The sequence below is a fragment of the Pongo pygmaeus genome, chromosome X (genome assembly GCF_028885625.2).
Source record: "Pongo pygmaeus isolate AG05252 chromosome X, NHGRI_mPonPyg2-v2.0_pri, whole genome shotgun sequence".
In the NCBI taxonomy this organism is placed as follows: Eukaryota; Metazoa; Chordata; class Mammalia; order Primates; family Hominidae; genus Pongo; species Pongo pygmaeus.
In genome coordinates this window covers 137,313,289-137,339,717 of record NC_072396.2, presented here as the reverse complement: position 1 = coordinate 137,339,717, position 26,429 = coordinate 137,313,289, and the positions used below count along the sequence as shown (strand labels likewise).

Sequence of the window (26,429 nt, the reverse complement as noted above, 5' to 3'; positions counted from 1 at the left end):
TAAATATATTGCCAGAAAATAAATCACTGGGGGAGCAAAACACGTAGACCAAATATAACAGGGATTAGTAATATCAATAAACATAGTTGGGAAAAGATGGCACTAAAGAAAGCCAAGAAGAAAGTGTTGCTCTTGTAAACCAAAAATAAAATGCTGAGACCTACCCCCCAACCATCTAAATGCACTTCCTCCTCGACCAAGGCATTCTTAAAATTTCACTTGAAAGACTGGTTCAAGTCATGACAGGATGTGGTGGTGGGACATGCCTCATGATTACCTCTCTGGCATTAACATCAACGCAGACCTTAAGTCTGATAAGAAGCATTTACAATCTGTTCTCTTGGAATCTTCCTACCTGGAGACTTCTTCTGCACAATAAGAACTTTGGTCTTCACAATCCTTTATCTTAACCCAAACATTTCCTTTCTATTGATCCTAGGCCTTTATTTAGATAAACTCAACCAGTTGTCAACCAGAATTTTTTTTTTTTTTTTTTTTTTTTTTTTGAGACAGAGTCCAGCTCTGTCACCCAGACTGGAGTGCCCTACTGCAATCTTGGCTCACTGCAACCTATGCCTCCCAGGCTCAAGCGATTCTCATGCCTCAGCGTCCCAAGTAGCTGGGATTAAAGGCGTGTGCTACCACGCCCGGCTAATTTTTGTATTTTTAGTAGAGACAGGGTTTTGCCATGTTGGGCAGACTGGTCTCAAATTCCTGGCCTCAAGTGATCCACCCGCCAAGCCTCCCAAAGTGTTGGGATTACAGGCATGAGCCACAGAAAAATTTTAAACCTACCTATGAAGCCGGAGGCTCTCCCCTTCAAGTTGTCCCGCCTTTCTGAACCGAACCAATATATTTCTTAAATGTATTTCATTGAAATCCCATGCCTCTCTAAAATGTATACAACCAAGCTGCACCGCGACCACCTTGGGCACATGGTCTCAGGACCTCCTGAGGGTTGTGTCATGGGCCATGGTCGCTCCTATTTGGCTCAAAATAAATCACTTCAAATATCTTACAGTTTAACTCTTTTCGTTGACACTGCCAAAAGGAGCCCTGAAATGTTGGTCAGATTTGGATAAGGACCATGGCCATGTGGCTTAAATGGCATTTTCTCGCTTGTTATTAATGAGCTGCATTTGAAGAGGTGGAATAAATGGAGACAACCGGCATCATTGGGCACCTGTGGACAAAGAAAAGCCTTTTTGGTTGAGCCAAGGTGATGCTATCCACATCTGCCTAGGAAGTTGTTTTTTTGCTTGGAGTAGCTGGAACTACAGGTGCCCGCCACCACACCTGGCTAATTTTTTTGGTTTTGTATTTTTAGTAGAGACGAGGTTTCACCGTGTTAGCCAGGATGGTCTCTATCTCCTGACCTCGTGATCCGCCCACCTTGGCCTCCCAAAGTGCTGGGATTACAGGCGTGAGCCACCATGCCCAGCCCTGCTTAGGAAGTTTTTTGAAAGAGTGTTTATTTGTGAAAATGAAGATGCTTCTTTATGTCTATAGCTTTCTGGCTTTACTCCTTTCAGAGATTTGACTTGTAAGGCAATAGATAGAAATGATAGCTCATCAGCATCTAATGAGCCAAATTACTTACTCCATAAAATATTATCCTACTTTCTAACTCCAACCATACGATTTGAAAGAAAGAAGCCCAGGGGTCCTGATTAAGCCATTGACATGTCTGGCTGAAGGATGATATGGGCTTCTCATTGACTGAGCCAACAACATGACCTGCCCAGGCGGGATCCGGGCTGACTCATAACTCCAGGATGAAAGCAGGAAGGTAAACAGTCTTTGGGTAATTTACTCAAATTGTAGCCAGTGAATACCTCAAGCATGGCACTCACCATGCTATAGTGTAATTGCCTGGCTTTTGTTTTTGTTTTATTTTGTTTTACCTGATGGGAGCTCTCTAATACTTCAAACATGGCACTTACCATGCTGTAGTGTAATTGCCTGGTTTTTGTTTCTGTTTTCTTTTGTTTTACCAGATGGGAGACTATGTCTTTCATATCTGTCTTCCCAGTGTCTTTGTCCGCAGTATTCAATTATTGTATGTTGAATAAGCAAAATTATAATTTTCAAGCACCATGAATTCAACCTGCCAAAAGCCAAATCCAATTTTTTGTCTTTAAGGGGATGGCACGATAGCCAGCTTTTCAGGAACCTGAATGTTTTCCAAACCAGCACTTTTCAAACTTAGCTATGCACATGAATCACTGAGTTTTGTGAAAATGAAGATTCTGATTCAGTAGGTCAGGGGTGGGGCATGAGATTCTACATTTTTAACAATCTCCCAGGTGAGGCTGATGCTGTTGGTCTGCAGACTACACCTTAAGTAGTAAAGGTCTAGACCCTGGTGTCTACCTTATCTCCAAAATTTAATCCATCACCAAGTCATGTTGTCTCTATCTCCTTTGTCCCAACTCATGTCTGTTTCTGTTGCCACCACTTTAGCTGAAGCTTTCATCATTTCACTGCAGAGATTATTGCAATAGCTTTCGTGTAGTCTATCTGCTCTTTATCCTCCACTCCACTGTCTATACTGCAGCCAAGATGATATCTCTCAAATACATCTTTGGGCATGTCAATCCATTGTTAAGGGGCTTTCAATGTAGGATAAAGTAACAGCCCTTCTGTGGTTAGATTGCCTTTATATTGGGTGGGAGCAGAGGCAGGGGCAAAACAATGTGAGGACTGAAGAGCCAAGAGCTTAGAGTACTGGTGGACCAGTAGTAGGGACCAACCCATGCAGACGGAGCTGCCTACAGTTATTGTCTCCTGCATCCATCTAGCCAGTTGCTGGTTAGCTAGCTGGGCAGGCATCCAACATGCCAAAAGTATTGGCTCTTGGACCAGACAAGCTTTTTCATGTCATTTATGCTAAAACCCCAATAACTTGTTATCTATTCTTTCAGAGTCTCTGGCAGATCAGATGCCTCACTGTTTTTTTTTCTTTTAAATCAAAATGTTAGCTAGTCTGGGTCCCATCAGTCCAAAATCCCTTGCTCATGTTCCTTTTACATTTGAATTACTGAGAATTTTAGTGTACATCGATCAACAATTTGTTCCATATCCTGTACCTAAAAGATGTTTTGCCATTTCCTTTTTCTTCCAGATTATTTTTTCTGTTTTTTTAGTTGGGGTTTGGTAGATGGTTACTGTGTGCACATTCTCACGGAGATGTAAGCATCGATGATACTGAACCTGTCCTGGGAATGGGATGCAGTGCCTTGGGTGGCTTCAGGAGATTGACATACTTCCAGGACTAGGCATTTTCATTTCCACCTTAAAGAAGGAGCCTGCTGTGCTTTCTGAGACCTACTGTATCTGGGATGGCCAGACTTCAGGAGACAAGAAGAGGAAGGCATCCTGTCCTTTTGGTGGGTGGATGGACGGGCCGAATCTATCTCAGAAATTTTTAATTTTTACTTCCATGTCACTTTCCAGTCTTCAGCCAGCCCCCCACCGTCTACTTCCCACTGCTGGAGTGTGGCTTCATTCAGGGGAGAATGCTGAGCTCTGTTGACATTTGGTAGAATTTGTTTTCTTCCCTCTTTAATTTAGCAACTAATCATGGGGGTTGTTCTTTGTTCATCTTTCCAGGGTTTTCCGTACGCTGACTAATGCTTACAGCTGGCTCTCTCTGGAGAGAAGTGCTGGGAAGATCAATCAAATGAAATCTTAAAGGGTAAATCAGGTTTTCAGATGTGTTCAGGCAGCTTTAAATCATTTCAGTGAGAAGAAGTGCTTACAAGGGCAGAAATTTGCCCAGTGAAATGCCTCCCAGTGGCAACAGAGCAATCACACCTTGGATGGCTGCTTTGTAGCCTGAGTGTCCAGTTCTTCTGAGATTTCCAATGGCCATTTACAACTCAAGAGTGAGGAACAAAATGAAGTGCATTTGACTTGAAGGAATTCACTAATGCAAGATCAAAGTTGTAAAAACTGTACCTTAATATGCTCTATCAAAAGGCTGTATGCAGATGTTAAGAAAGGGAAGCTGCACAAAATACCCTTTTTCAATAATTTCACATTTTCTTTAGTTTTTCAGCTCCTATAAATCTCAAGAAATAATTAACATGAAACCTATATTGTGTTTCAGGAAAAACTCCAGAGAGTCTTCCTTAGGCTTTTGGAAGTCAGTGATGCTCTTCTCTGTCTTCTTAGAGAAGTCCTAAAATGAAAAATTTTATCATGGAAATTGACCCATTCAGAGAGGAGAGTTTATGTGACTTTATGGTACAGGAAATTTGAAAATCGCATCTCATCTTTTATTTTCCATTATCATGTTAAACTATGGTTGTGCCTATGGGATTAAGTGAATATTCTAGCCACTTGCACTAAATGATTAGCCAGTCTTTTCATAGTGACAGTTGGTTGTATGTGCTGCTAGTCCTGCAGTGGTCTAGTCTGCTAGTGGTTAACTATGGAGAATTGGTCAGAGGAGTCCCTCCCCCTATTACACACATCTCATTAAAGACTCTCTGCCACTGCCAAACCAGAAAAGGCAACTTATTTCATGATTCATTAAAGAAAACATAACTGGGAAGGTAATTTTGTAAAGTCATCATCAAACATAGTCCACCACCCAGTAGGAATTATCCTCTCATTATCTCTTCTTCTAGATAGTCATTGACATTGTTCCCCTCTGTTAGCATGAATAATTAAGGACTGAGCATAAAGAAGTGGTGTGGACCTATGGTCAATCTGAAGGTGTCATCAGAAGAGTTAGCAGGGCTTTCTTGCCTTCGGCAGGCCATTTATTCTGAGCTAACCTGCCAATTGTATTTAGAACAGGGACCATTAACAGGGTGACTGTTTGGCTGGCTGTCAAGTAGGCTGTGGGGCTTTTTCCAGAGCAAATAGAGAAGCCAGCTGGGCTTCACTAAGACTACCCAGGAAGAGAGATCATGTCCCACCTGATCACATTCCAAGCAGGTAGCAAATGGGCTCCAATTGAATTGTACTTCTGAAGGCTTTCTGAAGGGGTGGGGGAAAATACCTCCCATCTTAGAAATTATGGCTGCTAGTGGCCAGTTTAAAAAATTTCTGGCCCTCAGCACCAAGTGTCTTAGCTTTTTGTCCACCTATAGCTGTCAGAAAGACACGCTTTGTCCTCCTGGCAAAACTGCCTCTCAAGGTCTATGCCATCATTATGGCTTGGTTTAATCAAGCTACCAGGGTTGCCCCTGTGTCTCTCATCTGGCTCTTCCAGAAGGGACAGTTTGGAAAACTTTCAGAGATCCTGAAGATTTCATAGGGGGAGACCACGCTTAAGGAATAAGACCCTCCACACATGGCAGTGAGAGTGGCATGTTCATTGCCACCAAAAGAAGCCCCTCTGTTAAAACAAACCTGATCCCAAACAGAGCTAAGTTTGCTTGGGGACTCCGTATTGTAAGGCCTATGGGCATGCAGTGAAATAGGAGATGATGTGGACTCTGAACCCTGAAGAAGCAGTTTAAATCACTAGCACTGCTGTTTATTAGCTGAGAAATTTTGGGCAATTTATTTCAGTTGTCAGGTCTTCAGTTTCATCATCTCTAAAATGGGGAGGACAGTGCCTGTCTTTTTACACTCCTGGACTTGTGTTGAGGAGATCATGGATAAAGTGTGTTGCACACAGTAAGGGCAGTTATCATGGTTATTAACCACACTGCAGCTAATTGGGCTCTAGCTACCCCATTTGTCCCTGGTCAGGCAGGCCCAGGACTTTTCTAAGCTTTTCTCACCTTAAAGTGGAAACACATTCCCTCTCCTGTGGGGTCACGTGGCTCTGTTTAAATGTGGCTCTAAATGAGATGTGTGCCTTTTGACAGGTCACCTTGTAAGGATACACAGCATTTCCAACCATGTAAAGGTGGCTCTAACTTCTTGAAATCCCCTTTTTGAGAATTGCCTTTAGAGCTGGTCTTTTTAGTCACAAAAGAAACATCTTTCAACAGGGTCTTTTTTTTTTTTTTTTTTTTGAGAGGGAGTCTCCACCCAGGCTGGAGTGCAGTGGTGCAATCTTTGCTCACTGCAACTTCCGGTTCCCGGGTTCTCCTGCCTCAGCCTCCCAAGTAGCTGGGACTACAGGCACACACCACCATGCCCCGCTAATTTTTTGTATTTTTAGTAGAGACATGATTTCACCATGTTGGCCAAATGGGTCTCAAACTCCTGGCCTCAAGTGATCCGCCTGCCTCAGCCTTCCAAAGTGGTGGGAATATAGGTGTAAGCCACCATGCCTGGCCTCAACATGGTCATGTTTTGAATATGCTTGGACAGAACCTTGCCACCATTTCTCATAGTCATGTGTATGGTATTTAAACCATAGAATGTCAGATTTGTAATGCCCCCTAGAAATCTTCTAGTCCAGTAGTTTTCAAACTATGTTCCTCAGATCTCAATTGTTTGGAGAAGGGACATCAAGGTCAGGGAAAATCCAAAGCACCATATGTTCTTGATGCTAAGATGCCATTAGTTGTAGTTTGCACCATCAATTAATACTGACATTTCAGGAATATTAAAAGAATGTATGCAGTCATTCTAAGACCCATCCTTATTTTAGATATGAACTTCAATTAAATACAGTATTAGTCAGGGTTCTCTGGAGGGACAGAACTAATAGGATAGATGTATATATATGAAAGGGAGTTCATTAAGGAGAATTGACTCACACGATCACGAGGTGAAGTCCCACGATAGGCCATCTGTAAGCTGAGGAGGAAGGAAGCCAGTAGTGGCTCAGTTTGAGTCCCACAACCTCAAAAGTAGGGAAGCAGACAGTACAACCTTCAATCTGTGGCTGAAGGCCTGAGAGCCCTTGGTAAACCACTGGTGTAAGTCCAAGAGTCCAAAAGCTGAAGAATCCAGAGTCTGATGTTCAGGGGCAGGAAGCATCCAGCACAGGAGAAAGATGAAAGCTGGAAGACTAGGAAGTCAGCTAATTCCACCTTCTTCTTCCTGCTTTGTTCTAGCCACACTGGCAGCCAATTGAATGGTGCGCACCCAGATTGAGGGTGGGTCTACCCATAACAGTCTGCTGACTCAAATGTTAATCTCCTATGGCAACACTCTCACAAACATATCCAGGAACAATACTTTGCATCCCTCAATCCAATCAAGTTGACACTTAATATTAACTATCACACTGTCCATCATCAAATTAAAGAAATATAATGTTTTCTGTTAAACAGTATAATTTTACACAATTGGGTAAGCACTGTTTCATTGCTATTATATAGATTGAGCTAATGCCTATGGTTTCAGGTCACAGATTTCTGCTCCTACAGAGTTTGAAAATTGACCTAATCTAACCCATTTGTTTTGTAGAGGTCCAGACAGGAGAAGGTCATACAGATAGTTAGCAGCAGGGCTGGGGCTAGAACTCGGACTTCTTGACTGCCACTGCAGTTCTCTTCACAATGTTACAATACCTTTTGTCTACAGCCATATTGCATCACCAGCACAGCTTTCCTTTGCCATGACTTGGTTTGCATGCAGGAATTGTAAACCCATCTTATTAAAAGTTACCAATGATAGGCCGGGCCCAGTGGCTCACGTCTGTAATCCCAGCACTTTGGGAGGCCGAGGCAGGAGGATCACGAGGTCAGGAGTTTGAGACCAGCCTGACCAACATGGTGAAACCCTGTCTCTACTAAAAATACGAAAAAAAAATAGCCAGGCGTGGTGGCGCACACCTGTAATCCCAGCTACTTGGGGGGCTGAGGCAGGAGAATAGCTTGAACCTGGGAGGTGGAGGTTGCAGTGAGCTGAGATTGCACCATTGCACTCTGGCCTGGGCAACAGAGAAAGACTCTGTCTCAAAAAAAAAAAAAAAGTTACCAATGATAAGAACATTTTATGTTACTATAGCCCTTTACATTTTACAGAACAATTTTATATTCTCCTTTTCCTCACATCTTTACCACAGCTTGTTAGGTGGAGCAAGGAGGATATCATCATCATCATTATTAAGACATTATCATCATTATTAAGACAATCACCTCCATTGTATGGATGAGAAAACTGATACCCAGGGAGGATAAGCAATTGGCTCAAGATCATGCAGACAGTTAACAGAACTGAGAAGACCATCCGTGGGTCCTCACTTAAGTGTTGCACATTCAATGTTGTTACACATTAAAGCAAAACATAAATCTAAAGATACGTCTTGAGGAAAGAGTTATTCACTAGAAGCTTGCAAGAACATCATTTTATTGCTGAAAGCAGCTCATCTTCACCAGGGACGTTGAGTCATTGATATCCCAGAAACCCCATGTCACTGGGTGATTTCAACTACAAGTTGATGCAATAGCCTGAGCCCTGAGCCCTGAGCCCTGAGGATGGCCTTATACTCAGCATTGGGTGTTTTATCATAACAGAGACAGCTAAGGTTTAACAATGGGCTAATGGCCAATGGCAGTGCTTCCTGCACTGCTAGTGAGAGTGCCAAACCAAGGAGGAGCTGAGGAACCGTCCAGTGGCTAATGTGGGGATTAGCTGCTGCTTTGGGTAATCTGTGTCCAGTTCAGGCTGGTTACAGGAGAGCCTCAAGGACTCATTTCACTTGGCTGCTTCTTGATCTGCAATTTTGCATGCTGCATGCTGCAATTTTCCCTTTGAAAATACATCTTTCCTTTTAAAAATGTGGTGACATGTGACTTTTCTGAAGTTTTAAATGGTTGATCATTTTTAAGCTGGCACAAAAATGGTTATAAATCTTAATACTTAAAAATGTAAAAGGAAAGCATAAACCCTACCAACTTGTTTGGTCCCTTTTGTGTGTTTGAGAGAGCAAGCCCAGCTCAGCAGGCCCTTTGGATGTCCACTGAGGTTCAGAAAGCAATGATCCAGTCGCATCAAGATGTTGAATCTTCTGAATTCTGGCCTTGTGCCCCCCGGGTCAGGGCCGTTGTGTTGGTTAGATGGCTGCCCAAAAAATGGTCCTGCCACGCCCCTGAATTTCCCTCTTCTGAATGAATAGAAAGTTGCCATCTACAGAGTTGGCAAGCTCTGTGCTGTTAATTTCACTTGGTTAAAAGGAAAAAAATAACTAAACACACAATTATAAGTAAACCACCCTGCAAACAAGTTTAAGATTCTAAAGAACATTTGGTGGTTAGGCTTAAATGCTGTAGGCTATGATTACCCTTAATTCTGCACACAGACAGGCTTCAGAGCCAGAAGTTACATGATTTGGTCTTGTCAGATGAGGTCCCCTTTTTGCCTTATTCACAGGGAGATTATGGAAGTGGTAATTGTCAGTGAATTCCAAAACTCCCTGGTCAATTTAAGCATTTATATGTGGGTTTAATAAAATGATGATATAATACAGAAAGCACACTGTCAGGGAAGGAAGTAACTATTAGCAACATCATGACACCATAATCTTTTTCTCCCTTTGGGAGAGCAGAATGGGTTAAACAGAAAGGTTTGCTTTTATTATTGAAGCAAAAAAAAAATCACATTTTTGTCTAAGTTGTTTAGTCAGTGAGTTTTGTGTAATTCAATGGAAATAATTCCATAGTAACTTAGTAAGTCAGTATTGAAAAGGCTGGGTGAAAGGACAGCATTTTAGAGCAGGCAGTGGGAAGCCTGAGGGAGCAGGAGAGGGGGAGAGAGGGGCTGGTTAATCAGCCGTCATTTTCCAGGACAATATATAATCCCGTTTGATTTGGTGGAACAGGCTCTTTATGGGTAACATATTCCCCAATCCCAAATCACGAACTGTGAACTCACTTTACTTGCTATAACCTCAATCCTCATAGGACTGGGGCTTATAAATTGTGGTTGACTAAGTGGGAAGGGCTGAGTTGTAGAAGATGCCACCTAAGGGTAGTGGGAACAAGCACTTCACCAGGAAAGTCAGTGACAGAGGATTTTTCAGTGTAACTTCGCCAGCCAGAGACCTCTGCAGCCAGCGATGGCCATGCCTGGATCTCACTCAGGCCCTGGGCTTGCTGCAGGAGGCACCCTGCTCACTTAGCCCAGGGGGCTGTGCTTGGCTTGCACTCCTGCCCAGATCCCACACTTGCCACAGGATCCACACTCAACCTGCAGCTGGGCCAGGCATGCTGCAACCAGCTTCCCCCTTGTGTGCTGACATCTGGATGAGGGGAACACAGTGGCATCTGAACAGGGATGCCAACAACCTCAAAGCCCCAGAGTGGGTGTTACAGTGTGCTAACAGTTGTTTTAGTCCCACCGTCCATAGCCTGAGCAAACAGGGGTGTGTTAACAGCTCTTTCAGTCCTGTTGCCCTGCTCCAGCCCACAGCCCCAGGGCTAGGCTGGCCCTGCTGCTGCTTCCTGGAGCATGAAGTGGCTGCCTGGCACTGGTGGAGGGCAGAGGGCTACAGTTTTACAGCTTTCTTTGTACCCACGTTTGGCAGGTTCTGAGTTCTTGTCCCACGTCCAAGAAGAATGAGGTTACATTGACAACTGAAGTGTGAGGAGAGTTTTATTGCATGGCAGCTCTCAGTAGAGAGGGGACTTGAGAGGCCAGCCCTCGAGTGGTGGTCCCAAAGTGTGGCTGAGTCTGGAATTTTTACGGGCTCAGAAGGGGGATGCATACTGATTGGTTTGTGAGTATTCAAAAAAGGCTAAAACAAGGGCACCACTCAAAGGTGGGCACGACAGTATAAAAAGACAATTAGGGAAGGGTAGGCATATGTAAAATAGGTGAAAGATGGGGATCAATTAAAGGAAAGCATGCCAGATGGGAAGAGAGTTTCTCAGTTTTGTCCATGGATTTATCTAGGACTTGTAGCTTGGCTTTCAAGCTTTAAACTCTCTATGGTTTGAAGGTGGGGTTTTATCAGGGACTTGCCCCTGTCTGCCTAAGACTTGTCTGCCTTCTGCTGCTATGAGCAGTACACAGAGGCAGGAGCAAAAGCGGAATAGAGCCCCATCTGAGCCATGAGTTGGGAGATTTTACAATGGGTCAGTAAAAGGGACAAAATTTATCAAATGAAAGAGCACAAACATGAGCATTTGGATTTGTCAAGAAAGTTCCAAGAGAAATGTTAGCACAATCACAGAGGGTTAAATTCTGTACCACGAACTACAGATGACCCTGACTCCTTTGTTGGTTATAAAATACCTTTCTAGCTCCATATAAAACAGGATGCCACAGCCTACATTTATTAAATCATGCATTGTATTGAGTCTAATTGAATGGTATTTGGGAGAGGGAGGGGATAGCCCAAGTGGTCCCAGGTTAGGACCAGCACTCGGGCAGCTGTGATCTTGGGACAGAAATGTGAAAACACAGACTGTCCAGATGCAGAACAGGTGACTTTCATCGAATCCAGTCCCTCCAATGAACATAAGAGGAAACTGATGCCTCATGAGGGGAAGCAACTTGTTTCAGGTCACCTACCAGGTTAGTTGCAGAACAGACCTAAAGGGTAGGCTACCTAATTTTCAATTTAGTGTTTGCTTCTCTTTAGGCTTTATTGTTGTTACTTTGCAATGGTGATCATACAGATGTGGGTCAGGAGACTCAAGAGAACAAGTGATTTGCCCCAGGCTACACTAGTGAGTGGCAGTAGCCAGGGTTTGTCTGATTCCAGAGTCTGTGGACGTAACTACAGGGATATATGATAGAGTGTTTTGTGGTTGGAGGAGGAGAGAATTCCTTAAGAGTGTGTGCTCACGAGGCCAGGTGCGGTGGTTTACACCTGTAATCCCAGCACTTTGGGAGGCCGAGACAGGCAGATCACGAGGTCAGGAGATCACGACCATCCTGGCTAACACAGTGACACCCTGTCTCCACTAAAAATACAAAAAATTAGCCGGGCGTGGTGGTGGGTGCTTGTAGTCCCAGCTACTCGGGAGGCTGAGGAAGGAGAATGGCGTTAACCCGGGAGGCGGAGCTTGCAGTGAGCCGAGATTGCGCCACTGCACTCCAACCTGGGCGACAGAGCGAGACTCCGTCTCAAAAAAAAAAAAAAAAAAAGTCTGTGCTCACAAAAGGCAGCTCTAAAGAGGTCACATTTAAACAAATCTAAGGGATCATGTGAAAGAATTAGCCATAGCAAAGCCAGGGGAAGTCCAGGCTGAAGTAATCACAATTGCAAAGACCCTGAGGTTGATTTGTCCCTGGGATAAATGTCCTTGCCTGATGATGTGCTTGCCTAAGTCCTTTATTTAGAGGTAATTCTTTGACAGACCCATTGCCGTCTGGAACTCCCAATGGACAATTACTGCTTTGTTGGTGTATCTAATTCAAGAGTTAGCAGCAGAGGCTCATGTCATGAAACTTCCCTTCAAGCTTGTTTGTCTGCTGAGTTTTTGGTAGGAGCAGGATGGGATCAGGATGGTTAGGGGGCCAGGAGCGGTGGGAAGGAAATGAGTTAGGAATGGTCTTTTATGTGCCCATGAGAGCAGGCTACTGGTAAAATACTGACAAATAGTTCCCCTGTAAGATTTTTTTTTTTTTTTTTTTTTGAGATAGCATCTCGCTGTCACCCAGGCTGGAGTGCAGTGGTGCAATCTCAGCTCAATGCAACCTCCGCCTCCCGAGTTCAAGTGATTCTCCTGCCTCAGCCTCCCTGGTAGCTGGGATTACAGGCATGTGCCACCACACCTGGCTAATTTTTGTATTTTTAGTAGAGATAGGGTTTCACCATGTTGGCCAGGCTGGTCTGAAACTCCTGACCTCAAGTGATCCACCTGCCTCGGCCTCCCAAAGTGTTGGGATTATAAGCATGAGCTACCACACCCAGCCCCCTCTAGGATTTTTAATATATGTCATGCTGTAGGATTCCTGTTCCATCAGAGGCTTGTATTTACCGAGGCAAATGGACGAAAGGCAAAGAACCAGTGATAGAAATATAAAACCATCCCTGTGTTGGATAGGCCCTGGAACAAATGAATGTAAGGCCAGGATTTTACTTTCTGCCCTGGAACTGATTTCCCTTTGACTCTGCAAGTTTTACTTTCCTGCTTTATGTCTGATAGGCATAAAATACTTACCATTCTTCTTTCTAATACAGCTGTAATTTCATCAATGGGATTAGTGAAGGCACTAAAAAAATCTAAATTCTCCATAGTACTGATCATCAGGGTGTTCTTTAGTAGTGACTTAAAGAAAATCATGCTCTTTGAAAGAGTGTATATAAGTTGCCTTTACATTGCCCACTGAGAAAAGATAATGGAGCCCAAATCTAGGCTTCTTGTTCCCCTCCTCCCTTTTTTTTCCTGGGTGATCATACTTTTCAAGGTTATGTTCTTTCATATTCAGTGTTGACCATGCAAAACTGGTGAACAAGAATTGGTTCTGGGATGATTTGTTCCAGCTATAAAGTAGAAAGCATTTTACTAAAATAGGATGCTTAGATTTGTTTGGATCTACAGTTTATTCTTAACTAAAATTCCAGGAACTGTTGGTAACAGTCTAGATTCATGGCAACCAGTTTTTACAAGAATTAGAAAGAAACGAATAAAATGTTCTCATTATAAGATGCAGGACCGAATTTGAAGGCTTTCAGGATTCCAGAATGTCAAATGGTAGAGCGAACATGAATATATTAGAAATTTATGCTCAATGATCATCTCTTCTATCCAGTGAAGAATGTAGTTTAAGCAGGATGGGTGGGGGTGTCTGATGTCCTCATTTATTTCCACCTCTGTAGCTATTTAAGTGATGGTCATTCTTGGTGGTGGTTAAATTATGATGCATGAAATACTATCTCCCTAAGGACCTTGCTACAGGGCAGAGGTGATTACAAGAAATTATTGCTGCTGATGTAATGTTTCGTATACCAAGATTAAACCACAAGATGAAGTAATGTACATTTTTTGCCTTTGAAATGCAGCTGGAGGGAAACCAGGATGAGAACTATTGCCAAATGAAATATAATGCCCCAGGAAAAATATAAGATACTGTAAATGTAAAATCATTACAAAACTTACCATCTGGGTCATATATTAAACTACAGCTTTCAATTTGTTATGGTTTGAGGAATGACTTCACAGTGTGTACCCCTTCCTCCGTACCTTCCTCAGCCTCAGGAAAGCATTCTATTTTCCTGAGTGTAGCTAGAAAAAAAAGTAACCTTAAAGTTTTGTTTTTAAAAAACAGTTCCAATCAATAGCTCTTAGTAAAGACACTGTGTTTGTTTACTTCTTTGTATTTAGTCCTAGTATATAGTCTTGCGTTGCTAATTCCACTTTAGCTGTGGCAAATATACCAGTGTGTAGCCACTGGGCCATGAGGTAAATTGAATCAATGTGGAGTTGACAGTTGAAAAACCTCTGTCTGCCTCAGTTCAGGAAACAAGAGCGTGTTCAACTCACTTTGGGAAACCCCCAGGCATTAAAATTCTGGCATTTTCGTGTTTTGAGAGAACTGAGGAGTAGCCCTGTTTTGATAATCATTTAAAAATATTTTACTTAATTAGAGCAGAATTTGTTCAGGCAGAAAATCACATTTATATGGTAGCCAGGCTGTAACACCTCATAGCTACCCATTGTCTCTAATCAAAAATGACAGCCTGGTGACTGGCTCCATGCTGGGTGAAGTCCAGCAAACTGCAGGCCCTGGAAGTGCCTAATCCCAAACCTGGGCTTCCAGTGGGGTTGTTTTTTTTTTTTTCCAGTGGAGTTCTTCAATGGGTCTGGCTTTGAAATACTTCTATCCTTTCTAGTTTAGGAAAGCAATGGCACAAGAAACCCATATATAAGTCAGCTACTTTTTTGATGTATAATTGACATACCATAAAGTTTCCCATTTAAAGGCTAAAATTCAGTGGTTTTTAGTATACTTACAAAGTTGTACATCCAAAACCACAATCAATTTTAGAATATTATAATTCCCCAGAAAAGAAACCCCTCACTCTTTAGCCTTCACTCCTAGTCTCCCCATTCCTCACACCTCTAGGCAACTACTAATCTACTTTCCGTTTCTAGAGATTTGTGCATTCTGATAATTTCACATAAATGGACAAATACAGCGTGTGGTCCTTTGTGACTGTCTTCTTGGTTCATCATGTTGTAGCATCAAGCAGTAATTCATTTCATTTTATTGCTGAATAACATTCCATTGCATGAATGCACAATTCATTCATTCATTGGTTGATGGACATTCAGATTGTTTTCAGTTTTTAACTATTGTGAATAATGCTGCTATGATTTGTCTACAACTCTTTGTGCAGACATTTGTTTTCATTTCTCATGGAGTAGAATTGCTGGGTCATGTGATAACTCTGTGTTTAATCATTTGAGGAATTGTCAGGCTGTTTTCCAATGTAGCTGCACCGTTTTATATTTACACCAGCAATGTATGAGGGTTTCAGTTTCTCCACATCCTTTCCAACACTTGTTATAATCTGTCTTTTTCAAAATAGCTGTCTTAGCAGGTTTGTGAAGGGTTACCTCATTGAAGTTTTGATTTGCATTTTCCTAATGATTAATTATATTGATCATCTTTTTATCTGCTTAATTTCTATTTGTATATTTTATATAGAGAAGTATCTATTCAGATTCTTTGCTTATTTGAAAATTGGATTACTCGTCTTAAGTTATTGAGTTATAATTGTTCTTTATATAGTCTAGGTACAAGTCTTTTATCAGTGACAGGATTTGTAAAAACTTCTTCCCATTCTGTGAGTTTTCTTTCTTGATGTTCTTTGAAGCATGAAAGTTTAAAATTTTGATGATTTCCAGTTTATGTGTTTTTTCTTTTGTTGTTTGTGTTTTTGGCATCATAGCTAAGAAGTCATTGCCTATCCAAGGACATGAAGATTTACAACTGTGTTTTCTTCTAAGAGTTTTATTGTTTTAGCTCTTACATTTCTGTCTCTGATCGATTTCAAGTTAGTTTTTGAATATGGTATAAAGTAGGGGTCCTTCTTTGTCCATTTGCATGTGGATGTCGACTTGACCCAGAATCATTTGCTGAAAAGGCTATTGTTAACAGTTCCCTCCCTGCCCCATAGCAGCCATGCATGGGGCAACTTCCAGTGAGGTGAGTATGAGGTTGTGGTAAGCAGGCCTCAGTGATGGTGGCATGATGACCACGCTCTGGGGCTTCATCTGTAATGACCCATTCAGTTTCAACCACATTAACTTGGAGACACTTACAGAAACTTACAAGATTCCTTTTTACTTACAATATCTTGCCAGAGTATTTTATCATTGCAGAGGCATCTAGTGGAAAGTTAATGGATTGTATTGTGGGTAAAGCAGAAGGTTCAGTAGCTAGGGAAGAATGGCACAGTTATGCCACAGCTCTTTCTGTTGCCCAAAATTTCCATATCTTGGTTTGGCTGTTAAACTCATAGAGTTGTTGGAGGAAATTTCAGAAAGGCACAAGACAAGGGTGCCTTTGGTTAGCCCTTTAATAATTTGCTGTACCCCTAGATAGCACAGAGAAGCAAGTGTCTTAGTCCATTTATGTTGCTATAAACGAACCTGAAGCTGGGTAATTTATAAAGAAAAGAGGTTTTATTTGGCTTATGGTTCTGTAGGCAGTACAAGAAATGTGGTGCTGGCATCTGCTTCTGGGTTGACCTCAGAAAGCTTCCACTAATGGCAGAAGGCAAGGGAGAGCAGACATCACATTGTGTGAGAGAGGAAGAGAGTAGAGAGGGAGTGCTAGGCTCTGTTTAAGAATCACTTTTTGGCTGGGCACGGTGGCTCATGCCCGTAATCCCAGCACTTTGGGAGGCCGAGGTGGTCAGATCACCTGAGGTCAGGAGTTCAAGATCAGCCTGGCCAACATGGTAAAACCCTGTGTCTACTAAAAATATAAAAATTAACTGGGTGTGGTGGGTGCCTGTAATTCCAGCTACTCGGGAGGCTGAGGCAGGAGAATTGCTTGAACCTGGGAGGTGGAGGTTACAGTGAGCCACTCCAGTCTGGGCAACAGAGTGAGACTCCATCTCAAAAAACAAAAAGAAAAAAAAATCACTTCTCGAGGGACCTGCTAGAGTGAGAACTCAGTCATTACCATGAGGATAGCACCAAGCCCATTCACGAGGGATCTACCCTCATGGCCCAAACACCTCCCATCAGGCCCCACCTCTAACACTGGGGATGAAATTTCAACATGAGATTGGAAGGGGCAAGTATTCAAACTGTATCAGTGAGAAAAATAAAATAATATGAGAATTGAGGAGAAAGAAGCAAAACTTTTATGTTGCATAGATATGATTGTACAAATAGAAAATCCATAATTATTCTTATGGATTTATTACAATAAATGTTTAGAATTAATAATGTTTAAGCAGTTGGATATAAATTCAGTACAAAAATCAATTGCCTTTCAATACACAAAAAATAACATTTAGAGAAATATGTCATTTGCAGTGTTACCAAAAAACATTAAGTGTTTAGGAAAAACCTAACAAAAGCCATGCAAGACCTCTTTGAAGTTTCTAAAGCTTTATTGAGAAGCATTCAACATGAGCTAGCTAAGTGGGCAGATAGACTGCACCTGTAGATTAGATGACGTGATATTATAAAACTGTTAATTCTCCCCAAATTGATCCACAGATCCAGTGTAATTGCAATCAAAACCTCAAGCATTTTTGTGGGATTTGTTAATCTGATTCTTTTTTTTTGAAATAGTGTCTTACTTTGTCACCCAGGCTGGAATGCAGTGGCGTGATCTCAGCTCACTGCAGCCTCAACCTCCCAGACTCAAGTGATCCTCCCACCTGAGCCTCCTGAGTAGCTGGGACTACAGGCCTACACCACCACACCTGGCTAATTAAAAAAATTGTTTTCATAGAGACAGTGTCCCACTATGTTGCCTAGGCTGTTAAGCTGATTCTTAAACTTGTGAGGTAACGGAAGTAGCAAAATTAAGACAAAATATTCTTTTAATTTTTTTTTAATATAGAGATGGGGTCTCCCTATGTTGCCCAGGCTGGTCTCAAATTCCTTGGCTCAAGTGATCCTCCCACCTCAGCTGACAAGGTATTCTTAAACAACAAAATGGGCATACTTGCCTCTCCAAATGTCAGGCTATAATAAATAAGACTTTGTGTTAGTATTGTAGTAGTTGTCTAGACCAGTGGAAGAGAATTTGAGAAACAGATCCAGGAATACATGGATTTTGACATTTCTTAGAGGAGAAATTGCAGATCAGTGGTGAAATAATTGACTTTTCAGTAAGTGTGGTAGAACAATTTGACAGCCATGTGTGGAAAACTTTTTCCCAGATTACTACCTTATCATATGCACAAAAAATAAATTCCAGATTTATGAAAAATCTAGATGTGAAAAGTAAAGCTAAAATGCTCTTTAAAGATAGATAATATAGGAGAGTGTCTCCATGACCTCAGGATAGAAAATAACTTCTTCAACAAGCCATTGAAGCAGTAACTGTAAAGGAAAAGTTCATATATTCAGTTTCATTGAAGGGAAGTCATTTTGTTCTTCAAAAGATGTCATAAGGATCATAACAAGACCAACCACAAGTTGGAAGAAGATATTTGCAAAAGCATTACAACAGTGTTTGTTGGTTATCTGGAATACATAGAGAAGAACTATAGCTGGGAAAAATAAATAAATAAATAAATATGGGAAAGACCATTAAGTACTATACAAAAAGAGAAGAGAAAATGAGCAATAAACAAAAAATGTATTTGGCCTTATTAGTAATCAAAAATGCATATTAAAATCATGATGAGGCACCGTTATACCATGAGATTGGCAAAACTAAAAATGTCCAAAGCACCAAGCCTTGGTACTGTGGGGATGGAGTTTTACTCAATTCTGTGAGTGTAAGCTGGTACAAGCAGGTTAGAAAACAGTTTGGGGCCGGCTTTGGTGGCTCACGCCTGTAATCTCAGCACTTTGGGAGGCCAACGTGGGAGGATTGCTTGAGCCCAGGAGTTTGAGACCAGCCTGGGCCACATAGCGAGATCTCTGTCTTTACAGAAAAAAAAAAATTAGCTGGGCCTGGTGGTGTGGGCCTGTAGTCCCAGCTACTAAGGAGGCTGAGGTGGGAGGATGCCTCGAGCCCAGGAGTTTGAGGTTGTGCCACTGCATTACGGCCTGAGTGAGAATGAGACCCTGTCTCTACACACACACACACACACACACACAAAGAGAAAAAAAAGAAAGAAAATAAAAAAAGAAAAGAAGGAAACAGTTTGACACTCTAATAAAGTGGAAGATATGCATACTCTTTTGACCCAGGAATGACCTCATAACTGTTGACCTTAGATATTGCACTATGAGACACAAAAATGAGAATATTCATAGTTTTTAATAGTAAAAGCCGGAAACTTTTAACAATAGGACTATGGGCAACTTATGATATATTCATACAATGGAATGCTAAACAACACATGAGGCTAAGTTTCACAATATTAACTGAGAAGGGCAAATCAAGAAAATTTAAAATATAACTCCATTTATATGAAGTTCATAAACAGGAGAAACTAAACTATATTAGGTGGTAAATTAGATATTACTTGGCAATGCCTAATTTCTTTCCATCTATATTAGGTGGTAATACCTAATTTATTGCTACTTAATATTGCTATATTGGGTAGCAAGCAGCAAGAAGATAATGATCACAAAAGTGAAGAAGTGGAGACCTTTTGGTGAGGGAGGGGATGTTGCTGACCAGAGGGACCTGAGGGAGGCTACCTTTGGGCCATGGCCACATGGGTGCTTACTGCAGTCTTTGATTTGTACATATGGATGAAAACATTGTGTGTATGCTATGACTAATCTATAAAATGAGCATATCAATTACTGCAACATAATATATAGTAATTTTTAAAAACCAAGTAACAGAATTGTGGTTAAAAACTACTTTTTTGAGTTTATCTTTTAAGAAACTATGTATTATAGATTGTGAAATATTAGCATGAAAACAAGAAAGTCATATTTTTATGCTGCAAAATAATGGTCACAAATCCTATGTAATAAAAATTGATATTGTGATGTGAAACAAAGGCTATTATTTTCTCACTGGATTTTTCCCCACTGTTTCAGCACCCTTGTTGAAAATCATTGACTAAAAATATGAGGATCTGGACTCTTAATTCTATTTATCTATACTTATGCCAATACCATATTTTATTGTCTTGATTAATGTTTTGAAATTGAGAAGTGAGTCCTCCAACTTTGTTCTGGTTTTCATGATTGTTTTGGATATTCTGGGTCTTTTATAGTTCTATGTGAATTTTATGATCAACTCATTGATTTCTGCAAAGAAAAGGAAGATTTTGATAGGGATTACATTGCATCTGTAGATCATTTTGGGAGGTATTGTCATGTTAACAATATCAAGTTTTCTGATTCGTGCACATGGGATGTTTTCCCATTTATTTAGGTCCTCTTTAATTTCTTTCTACAATATATTTTAGTTTTCAGAGTATAAATTTTAGGCTTATTTTATTAAATTGATTCTTAAGTATTTAATTTCTAGCAATGCTATTGTAAATGGAATGGTGTTCTTAATTTCATTTTTGGTTTGCCCATTGCTACTATATAGATATAAAATTGTTGTATATTGGTCATGTATCCTGCAACCTTATTGAAATTGTTTATTAGTTCTAATAAATGTTTACTTTATTCCTTAGGATTTTCTATATACAAGATCATGTCGTCTGCAAATAGTTTTACATCCTCTTTTCCAATTGGGGTGCTTGTATTTCCTTGTCTTGCCTAATTGGCCTACCTAAAACTTCCAGTACAATGTTGAATAAAAGTGGCTAGAAAAATTATCCTTATCTTGTTTCTGATCTCAAGGGGAAAGTATTCATTCTTTCACCATGAAGTCTGATGTTAGTTGTGGGTTTTTTCTAGTTATTCTTTATCAGGTTGAGGAAGTCCATTCTCCTTTTTTCTTTAAGCTATTGATTATCAGGATGGATTTAGGTGGTCTTGCTGCTTTGGAAATTGTAGACTTCCTTCTTAAAGCCTGCTTGATTTTATCCTTCTAAGATATGCATGATTTTGGAAAGACTACAAGCTTCCCAGTTAGAGGAGGGCCTTCTTGTTTTTCACCCTACATACAATGAGCCTCGTTGTTGGATGCCAAAGTAAGGTCTTTACATCCTTCATTCCCTACAGACCAGGCTTCTTAAATTATCAGGCCACAGGTAACAAATATATTTCATCTCCTGTACCAATTCTGATGTTTTGGTAGTAGCTGCCTGAAGGATTGTTAAGAAGGAATCTGAGGCCAGGTACAGTCTCAGTGCTGTCATTAATTAGTGTAATCTGGCCTGGTGCAGTGGCTCACACCTGTAATCCCAACACTTTGGGAAGCCAAGGCTGGCAAATTGTTTGAGCTCAGGAGTTTGAGACCTGCCTGGGCAACATGGTGAAATCCTGCCTCTACCAAAAAATACAAAAACTAGCTGGGCATGGTGGCACACGCCTGTGGTCCCAGCTACTCAGGAAGGAGGCTGAGGTGGGAGGATTGCTTGAGCCCAGGAGGTGGAGGCTGTAGTGAGCCAAGATCACACAACTGCACTCCAGCCTGGGTAACAGAGCAAGACCCTGTCTCTAAAAAAAAATAAAATAAATAAAAATAAAAGATTAAAAAAAATGAGTGATATGTGTCACTGGTCTGGTAGTAGGGAAGGCTGCAAATTGATACAATTTCTGGATTAGACTGTGCCTATGCCTAAACCAATTCCAGTGGCCTTTTTTTCGGTGCCCTCCGTACTCCTTCAACAACATTAAATCTTATGGCCCATACCCCTTTATACCACCCTCTCTTCTTTAGATCTCTGTTACAAAGCAATATTCTGGGTCTCCTGTAAAGTCTCTGGCCTTCCCTCCTCCGACTTTTCCCCTCAACATATCTCTCTAGCTTTCTCAACTGAGCCTTTGATCCTGTGTACTCTTTGCTTGGGATATTTTGCCTTTCTTTTACATCTCTGCTTGCTGAAAATTGTGCCATTCTTCAAGGTCCATCTCAAATCTGCTTCCCTGGTTTTCCCCGTACCTAAGAGACTGTTCTGCCCTTAAACTGCCAAGGCATAGGACATTTGGGTACCATACCTAGAATTGTTTTCCTTCATGTACTTTTCTGAGTTACTGCCCAGTACTGAAAATATGAAATTTTTTAAGTCCAGGCAGGGACTTTATATTCTTAGCATATGACTCCCTGCTTTTACTATGGTGGATGCTCAATAAATGTTTGGTGCTTTTAAACTCTTTTCTTGCTGTCTATTGGAATGATTATTTTTAAGATTTCATGTTATTTCTATTATAGGCTCATTAGTAATGCTCTTTATTTTTTGTTTTTCCTGGTGTTTATTCCAGGACATACAATATATAACAATTTAGTATTAGTACACATATATAACTAGGTTATATATTGCTGCATGACAACCTGTCCTCGAATTTAGTGGCTTAAAACAACAAACATTTATTATCTAATAGTTTATGTGAGTTAGGAATCTAGGCATGGCTTTGCTGGGTTCTCTGGCTCAAGGTCTCTCACAAGGCTGCAATCAAGATGTTGGCTGGGGCTGCAGTCATTTCTTCTGAAGGCTTGATTGAGGGAGGATACAATTCTAAGCTCATGTATGTGGTTGTTGGCAGGATTCAGTTCCTTGTAGTCTGTTGGACTGAAGGCCTCAGTTCATCACTGACTGTCAGCTGGAAACCCCCGTCAGTTCCTTGCCCCATGGAACTCTACATAGGGCAGTTTGCCACATAGCAGCTATTTTCATCAGAGAAAGTGAAAGATAATAAGAGAGGATGAACAAGAGAGAAGGCAGAGTCTTTTTTTTTTGTACCGTAATCTTGGACGTGACATCTTAGTACTTTTGTGCTATTCCATTTGTTATGAGTCATTATATCCATCACCCATTCAAAGGGCAGGTATTACACAATGACATGAATAACAGATGTTGTGGATCATTGGAAGTCATCTTAGAGGCTGCCTACCATAACATCCTTCTAACTTTTAATATTCTACCTTGAAATAATAATATACCATTTTAGATGGTATATTATTCATGTGAAAACCCATAACAATATATTTTAATTTTCCTCTTCTCAGCCTTTGAACTACCTTTTTCATCATTTTTCTACATATGTTATACCACATATAGTACAATATAGTATTATTTAATTAGTTTATTTATTAGAGATGGGGTCTTGCTATGTTGCCTAGGCTGTTCTTGAACTCTTGGCCTCAAGCAGTCCTCCCACCTAAGCCTCCAAAAGCGCTAAGATTATAGGCATGAGCCACTATATCTGTCCTATTATTTTTGACTTAAATAATTATCTTTTAAAGGGATTTTACAAATGAGAAACCAATATTTAATATTTACTCACATTTTTATCATTTACAGTGTTCTTCATTCCTTTTTGTAGCTCCAGCATTCCATCTGGTGTTATTTTCCTTGTGATGAAAGAACTTTATTATTTCTTATAGTGGTGGTCTCCTTGCAATGAATTCTCCCTCAAAAAAGGAAAAAGAAATAAGAAGTGTAAGAATTGGAAGGGAAGATATAAAACTATCATTACTTGCAGTTGGTATGATCATCTGCAGAAGAAAAACAAGGTAATGGGTAGAAAAATGATAAAAACTAATAAGAAAATGCAGGAACTTATAAAAATCAATAGCATTTCTCTGTACCGATGATAACTGATCCAAAAACAGCTGGACTTCTGGCAGTAATTTTCTCAGACTCCTCCCTTATTTCACCTAATTTTTGAAAGACAGTTTTTTTTTTTTTTTTCTGGAAATAGAACGATAAGGTGTCAGCTTTTTCTTTCAATACTTCAAAGATGTCACACTATTGTTTTTGGTTTGCATAGCTTCTGATGAGAAGTATGCCATCATTTTTATCTTTGTTCCTTTGAACAACTTTCACATTTTTTCAGTACTTAGATAATGATTTGCTATGGTGTGTTTTTTTCCTTTTATTTTTGGCTTACAGTCCATTGAAATTTTTAGACTTGCACATTTATAGTTTTCATAAAATTTGCAAAACTTTTGGTCCTTTTTCTTCAAATATTTTGGTACTTCATTGAACCCTGTGGTGTTTCCCATAGCTAATTGATGCTCTGTTCTGTTTGTCTCAGTCTTTTTTCTCTATGTATTTCATTTTGACCAGTTTCTATTGCTGTGTCTAGATTCACTCATCTTCTGCAGTGTCTATTGTACTAGAAATCCCAGCCTATGTATTTTTCATTACAGATACTGTATGTTTCATGTCTAGATGTTTGATTTGAGTCTTTCCTATACCCTCCATGTTTCTACTTAACCTGCCCAGTCTTTCCTCTAGCTCCCCTATTATATGGGAGCATATATATAATGACTATATTTTAATGTCCTTATATGTTAAGTCTATAATTTGTGTCATCTTAGTTTGTTTCTGTTGATTGATTTTTCTCCATTTAAGAGTTGTATCTTTCTAATTCTTTGCATGTCTGATAATTTTTGATTGGATGTTGGACATTATGGATTTTATATTTTTGGGTTGCTTTATTTTATCATATTTCTTTAAATACTATTAAACTTTGAACCGGCATGCAGTTAATTGGAATCAGTTTGATCCTTTTGAGGCTTGATTTTTATGCTTTCTTAGGGTAGCATCAATGTAGCCTTTAGCCTGCAGCTAATTTTATTTCACTACCAAGACAATACACTTTTGAGGGCTCTAATTATTGCCCCATATATTACAAGGTCTTTCCATTTTGCTGGTAGGAACACAAACTGTTCCTGTGTCTTTGTGAGCTTCTGGGGACTGGCCCTCCTACTTTTTCTTTTTTTAGCAATTCTTTTATTGGTCTTGGGTAGTTTCCTCCCATACGTATGCCAATCAGTACTCAGCCAAAGACATAAAGGGATCCATCTGAAGACCTCTAGAGCTCTCTCCTATGTAGCTCTCTTCTCTCTGGAACTTTTTCCCACAAGTTTTAATTATTTTGGCCTCCCCGTTCCCTGATTTCTGTCTTCTCAATGCAGGAAATCACTGGGCTGTTTGCACTGCATCGTGGAAAGCCTCTCCAGTCAGTAAGCTAGGGAAGATTTAGGGGTGCCTCATTTGTTCCCCTTCTCTGAGGGCTAGCAATCTTGTACTGACTGTTGTCTAGTATCTGAAAGCCATTTTTTTTTCATGTATTTTGTCCGGTTTTTTAGTTGTTTAATCTGATTGCTTTTACTCCATCATGGTTGGAAGCAAAAGTTGTTAATACGTGTTTGTGATGTCAGACTGAACTTTCATTGTTTGGCTATTCAAGGGCTAATTCTTCAGCTTATTAAAATGCAGAGAAGCTTATATATATATATAACCTTATGTTGATAAAGAGAGCATATATGACAGGACACCTTTTTTTCAAACTGAGTAATTAGTAGAAGCATCTAGAAGAGAAAACATTTGGTTTTCTAAACTATTAGGAAGATATTAAGCCATTTAGGGCAGTGTTCCCCAATCATTTTGGCACCAGGGAACAGTTTCGTAGAAGACAATTTTTCCACGGACAGGGGGAGGTGGGGGATGGTTTCGGGATGAAACTGTTCCATCTCAGATCATCAAGCATTAGATTCTCATGAGGAGCGCAACCTAGATCCGTTGCATGCATGGTTCACAATAGGGTTGGCACTCCTATAAGAATCTAATGACGCCAGTGATCTGACAGGAGGCGGAGCTCAGGCAGTAATGCTTGCTGGCCCACTGCTCACCACCTGCTGTGCAGCCTGGTTCGTAACAAGCCATGGACCAGTACCCATTCGTGGCCCAGGGATGGGGACTTCCGATTTAGAACTTTAAGTCACTCAGGTTAACAGCATCATGGTTAAGGGGATATTTAGCAACAGAAATAAAGTGACTTTTCTGAGAGTATACAATGACTCCATTCGCCCTAGGTCCAAAATGATGAGAATTGAAACACATATGTTACTAAGATTGTAAATGGAAGAGGGCAGAGGGAGGTGGTGAACATCAGCATAGGGCAGAAGTTGTCACATCCACACTTTCTTGTATGTCTCCTATTCGTGGAGCTGCCTTCCCTATTTTTTGCATGTCTAAAGCGCAAGTCATATCACTGATCTCTGAATAATAAAAGTTACCATTTATTCAGTGCTTATTATGTGCCTTGCACTGTGCTAAGTTTATATATTATCTTTCACTGAATCCTCACGTCTGCCTATGAGGTGGGTGCTATCACTATTACCATTTTATAGATGAGGAAATTCAGATATAGAGAGGTTTAATTATATACTTAAAAGCTATACAGATTAGTGATTGGCTGAGCTAGGACTAGAACCCAGGCTTTTTGACTCCATACTCTGTACTTTTGTCTTCATGTCTCCACCTGAGTTGGGATTTCCTGTTCTTCCAAATCAATCTTGGCATTATTTGGCACTGACCACGATTCTTTGCATCCCTTGCCCCCACTCCCCCCGCCCCCAGCACCTCCAAGTATCTATTTTAGGCGACTCCAGCTCAGGAAGAGCCTTGATGTTACTCGGCAACGGGTATCTCTCAACCT

The 26,429-nt window shown here is 40.6% G+C and overlaps 1 protein-coding gene and 1 pseudogene across 5 annotated transcripts in view; both read left to right on the top strand.

Moving 5' to 3' along the window:
* Positions 1-26,429, top strand: part of HS6ST2 (heparan sulfate 6-O-sulfotransferase 2) — a 331,407-nt gene that overhangs the window by 34,607 nt on the left and 270,371 nt on the right. The gene's annotated exons all lie outside the window — the stretch shown is intronic.
* LOC129025410 (N-alpha-acetyltransferase 20-like) lies at positions 16,012-16,365 on the top strand (annotated as a pseudogene).